General features: G+C 41.9%; 1 long non-coding RNA gene across 1 annotated transcript in view; it reads right to left on the bottom strand.

Moving 5' to 3' along the window:
* The window catches only part of LOC133544274 (uncharacterized), a 93,942-nt gene extending 93,013 nt beyond the window's left edge, over nucleotides 1–929 (bottom strand). The window contains exon 1 of the long non-coding RNA XR_009804616.1: nucleotides 860–929. This is a non-coding gene — a long non-coding RNA (uncharacterized LOC133544274). The remainder of the gene's footprint in view (nucleotides 1–859) is intronic.
* Nucleotides 930–5,663: the final 4,734 nt, after the last annotated feature.

Genomic DNA, 5,663 nt, shown 5'->3' with positions numbered 1-5,663 from the left:
ATATAATTTTTTTTTCAACACTGAACACAACTAAACGCGTGCATTTTTAAGTAAGACCAACATTACTAGAATAGGTCTCGTGTTCTTTGTAACAACGTTGATATTCTGAAGCTAACTGTGGAGGGGCGTGGCCTGCCGGCCTGCTGCGAAGCGGGATGTGCCAGGACCGGCCTCGAAATCAGCGACAGGTGCGTAATGGCCCACCTGGGCCTTGTTATCTAATCACCGGTCGCTATGTTTTAAGCAGCAGCCAGGAGGAGAGACAGGGTTGGAGCTGGAGCCAGAGCGTGAGCGAGAACGAAAGAGAAAAAGACAATTGCTGGAAAGCAACTGAGAGACTAATTGAAAAATAAAAAAATATCGTAACCCTGTAACAGGCTTTCATGTCGGTGCTTGGTGGTCTGAAGAACCCCCAGGAGGGCAAGCCTTAAAAAAACAATAATAAATAAATCATGCAATTTCTTGAACAAGTGCGGTAGGAAAAGGATGGATGGATTCAAATGCATGAGGATGTTTAATATTTTGAACGTTATTTTTAACACTTTGATTACAAATGGAATTAGTCATTACTTATTGTGTTAAACAGTGTCAGCTCAGATTTATCCGAGAGCCAGATGCAGTCATCGAAAGAGCCACATCTGGCTCTAGAGCCATAGGTTCCCTACCCCTGCACTAGAGAAAAAGCGCTATATACATACAATTCACAAGGAAGTGTTTTAAATGTAGAAATCAAAATTTGACCCCTTTAAATGTAACATCAAAGACAGGAAAATGAGAATAATAATGAAACATAAGATGTAATGTATTAAATTATCTTGAAAAGTTATAGAAGTAAAATGAAACGAAGAAAACAACGTACTGCATGACAAGCATGGTCAGTGCCTTCACAAACTCTCAAATGCACTATTTTGCTCCAGCCTGTGCAAGGAGGGGATTCACGGTGGAAGAGGGGTTAGTGCGTCTGCCTCACAATACGAAGGTCCTGCAGTCCTGGGTTCAAATCCAGGCTCGGGATCTTTCTGTGTGGAGTTTGCATGTTCTCCCCGTGAATGCGTGGGTTCCCTCCGGGTACTCCGGCTTCCTCCCACTTCCAAAGACATGCACCTGGGGATAGGTTGATTGGCAACACCAAATTGGCCCTAGTGTGTGAATGTGAGTGTGAATGTTGTCTATCTGTGTTGGCCCTGCGATGAGGTGGCGACTTGTCCAGGGTGTACCCCGCCTTCCGCCCGATTGTAGCTGAGATAGGCGCCAGCGCCCCCCGCGACCCCGAACGGGAATAAGCGGCAGAAAATGGATGGATGGATGGCTGTGCAAGGAGAGCAGAAAACTAACACAAACTGCAGAGCAACGTTGCCCCCTGCAGCCAATACAAGGTCATTGCATCTTTAGGCATGAGCAATCAAACAGGGATAGAGGGTTGCTACTTATCTTTTATCTGATTGTTTGTTTTCTCCTTTTGTAGTGGGTCTTATTCTGCGTTGTGTAGTTTTTTTATTTTATTTTATTAAAGACACTCCAACATTCCGTCGTTTCATCATTTATTGGCCACCTGTGTTGGAAACACGAAGCACTTACACACGTCTCTACTTTCTGGCGGACTGATACCTCCTCATTTAAAGTCCGAAAGAGGAGAAAATAAACAACATATAAAAATAATAATTTAAAAAACATTAACAAAAACGTTTTATCACAACAACAACAAATAATGCACGAATCCACATACCTGTGTTGGAAACACGTAACACATACACAGGTCTCTACTTTCTGGCGGACTGATACCTGCGCAAATACCATGCATAATTACGACCAAACATTTCAAACAGTCGACGCTCTATTCCTTACTTAACAAAATTGTGCATACAAAAAATACTTAAAACAACACATCACTTATACCTACAACATTAATGTCTTAACTTTTGAAGTGTTATGAACATTTAGAAAGAATATTTACACTAAGAAACACAGAGCAGTGAAGAACTATTACCTCCTCATCAAAAGTCCAAAAGAGGAAGTAAATATCCGAAAAAACAGCAAAGTCAATTCCCGCACCGGACATCCGGTTCTTCAAAATAAAACCAATACTTCAAAAATAAAACACAACACCCTGTCTCGTTCATAATATAGCGCAGGGGTCGGGAACCTTTTTGGCTGAGAGAGCCATTAAAACCAAATATTTTAAAATGTATTCCTATGAGAGCCATATCATATTTTTTAACAGTGAATACAACTAAATCCGTTCATTTGTAAATAAGACCAACATTTTTAGAGTACAATAAGTCTCATTATTTTTAATAACATTGTTATTCTGAAGCTAACTAATAATAAATACAATACTTCTTACCAATAATGCGACCTTCCTGTACCCCGAAAGACATCTGGCATTGGCTGAGCCACCCAAAACCTCGAACAGGTGCATTATTCATTACTTATCCTGTTAAGCAATGTCAGATAAGATTCATCTGAGAGCCAGATGCAGTCATCAAAGGAGCCATATCTGGCTCACGAGCCATAGGTTCCCTACCCCTGATATAGTGCAACAACATCACACTATTAGACTAATACTAAATAAGCATACACTTGAAAACAGACTTAAAACCCTAGGAACTTTTGAAATATGTCTGACAAAATCTGCACAATTTTCATTTAATCCATCCATCCATCCATCCATCCATCTTCTTCCACTTATCCGATGTCGGGTCGCGGGGGCAGCAGCCTAAGTAGGGAAGCCCAGACTTCCCTCTCCCCAGCCAATTCGTCCAGCTCCTCTCGGGGGATATAGAGGTGTTCCCAGGCCAGCCGGAGACATAGTCTTCCCAACATGTCCTGAGTCTTCTCTGTGGCCTCCTACCAATCGAACGTACCCTAAGTGGCATCCTGACCAGATCCCCGAACCACCTCATCTGGCTCTTCTCTCCCGGATGACAGAGCCTCTCACCCTATCTCTAAGGGAGAGACCCAAACTCATTTGGGCCGCTTGTACCCGTGATCTTGTCCTTTTAGTCATGACCCAAAGCTCATGACCATAGGTGAGGATGGGAACGTAGATTGACCGGTAAATTGAGAGCTTTGCCTTCCGGCTCAGCTCCTTCTTCACCACAACGGATCGGTACAACGTCCGCATTACTGAAGACGCCGCACCGATCCGCCTGTCGATCTCACCATCCACTCTTCCCTCACTCGTGAACAAGACTCCTAGGTACTTGAACTCCTCCACTTGGGGCAGGGTCTCCTCCCCAACCCAGAGATGGCCCTCCGCCCTTTTCCGGGCGAGAACCATGGACTCGGACTTGGAGGTGCTGATTCTCGTCCCAGTCGCTTCACACTCGGCTGCAAACCGATCCAGTGAGAGCTGAAGATCCTGGCCAGATGAAGCCATCAGGACCACATCATCTGCAAAAAGCAGAGACCTAATCCTGCAGCCACCAAACCGGAACCCCTCAACGCCTTGACTGCGCCTAGAAATTGTGTCCATAAAAGTTATGAACAGAATGGGTGACAAAGGGCAGCCTTGGCGGAGTCCAACCCTCACTGGAAATGTGTTCGACTTACCGCCGGCAATGCGGACAAAGTTCTGACACTGATCATACAGGGAGCGGACCGCCACAATAAGACAGTCCGATACCCCATACTCTCTGAGCACTCCCCACAGGACTTCCCGAGGGACACGGTCCAATGCCTTCTGCAAGTCCACAAAACACATGTAGACTGCTTGGGTAAACTCCCATGCACCCTCCAGGACTCTGCCCAGAGTATTGTTAGAGTATATACTATTTTAATCTACCTTTCACTTTACTTAAGTTCACTTGATAAATTCCTTACAGGCGAAAATGAAGCATTCACCCCCAGGAGTCAGCTCATTGTTTTCATTAAAAAGTGGTTGCTTTGACGTCTCGGGCCTGTCGTCTGTGCTTCCCATGCTACTCCAAGAATGCCTGAAAGCTGATCCTTCGGTTTTGTCTAGTCGTGCATGTTCATGTTGATGAGTCCTGCAACAGCAACATATTGTATATCCACGCCAGTTAGGAGGGATAAAATATAAAATTCGAGCCATCAAAGACGGGAATGTTTTAGCTACACTTTCTCATTCCCAAAACAGACCTTGAAAATCACCAAAACAGCCACTCCAGCTGCAGAAGTCCCAGAAATGGGCCCAACTATGAACACTTGTCTGCCCATAGACTTTATCCATCAGGGCTCACCCTTGTAGAAGATACTGGTTGTTCTTAAATATGGACTGACTAATAAATGCATTTCAAGAGGGAAACTAATGCTGCAACATTTCCTGAGACCAATTTTAATACATTTTGTTAAATCTTCCAGTGGACTCCAACTTTGACTGTGCAACAAAAGAACTGCTTTATGCTCTAACACAGGGGTCACCAACATGGTGCCCGCGGGCACCAGGTCGCCCGTAAGGACCAGATGAGTCGCCGGCTGGCCTGTTCTAAAAATAGCTCAAATAGCAGCACTTACCAGTGAGCTGCCTCTATTTTTTAAATTGTATTTATTTACTAGCAAGCTGGTCTGGCTTTGCTCGACATTTTTAATTCTAAGAGAGACAAAACTCAAATAAAATTTGAAAATCCAAGAAAATATTTTAAAGACTTGGTTTTCACGTGTTCAAATAAATTCATTTATTATTTTTACTTTGCTTTTTATAACTTTCAGAAAGACAATTTTAGAGAAAAAATACAACCTTATAAATGATTTTAGGATTTTTAAACACATATACCTTTTTACCTTTTAAATTCCTTCCTCTTCTTTCCTAACAATTTAAATCAATGTTCAAGTAATTTTTTTTTTTTATTGTAAAGAATAATTAATACATTCTAATTTAATTCTTCATTTTAGCTTCTGTTTTTTTGACGAAGAATATTTGTGAAATATTTCTTCAAACTTTTTATGATTAAAATAAATAAAAAATATTCCGTCAAATCTAGAAAATCTGTAGAATCAAATTTAAATCTTATTTCAACGTCTTTTGGATTTCTTTTAAAATTTTTGTTCTGGAAAATCTAGAAGAAATAATGATGTGTCTTTGTTAGAAATATAACTTGGTCCAATGTGTTATATATTCTAACAAAGTGCAGATTGGATTAAAAACATGTCATCAAAAATATGTGTGAATTATATTTATATAGCGCTTTTTCTCTAGTGACTCAAAGCGCTTTACATAGTGAAACCCAATATCTAAGTTACATTTAAACCAGTGTGGGTGGCACTGGGAGCAGGTGGGTAAAGTGTCTTGCCCAAGGACACAACGGTAGTGACTAAGATGGCTGAAGCGGGAATCAAACCTGCAACCCTAAAATTGCTGGCACGGCCACTCTACCAACACTATAACTACAAAAAAGGCAAACAAAAGGCGCGCACAAGGGCGGAAATACAAAACTGACTAAGGAAACAAAACCTGCACAAAGGCAGAAACTATGAACAATAAACAAAAACTTACTTGGCATGGAACTGTAAACATGACATGAAGCAGAGTGTAGGTAGCATGGCATGATGTGGGTTGAGGTATCGAGGGTGATAGATGGTGATGTTGCCAGGATGAAGAACAGAAACAGACCAGCTTAAATAGCAGTGACATGATCAGTGAAAACAGGTGCGAGACATGAGGACAAACTAATGGATAGTCATGGAAACAAAATAAACAGGGA

This window comes from Nerophis ophidion, linkage group LG27 (genome assembly GCF_033978795.1).
Source record: "Nerophis ophidion isolate RoL-2023_Sa linkage group LG27, RoL_Noph_v1.0, whole genome shotgun sequence".
Classification (NCBI taxonomy): Eukaryota; Metazoa; Chordata; class Actinopteri; order Syngnathiformes; family Syngnathidae; genus Nerophis; species Nerophis ophidion.
This window is presented reverse-complemented; position numbering and strand designations above follow the sequence as displayed.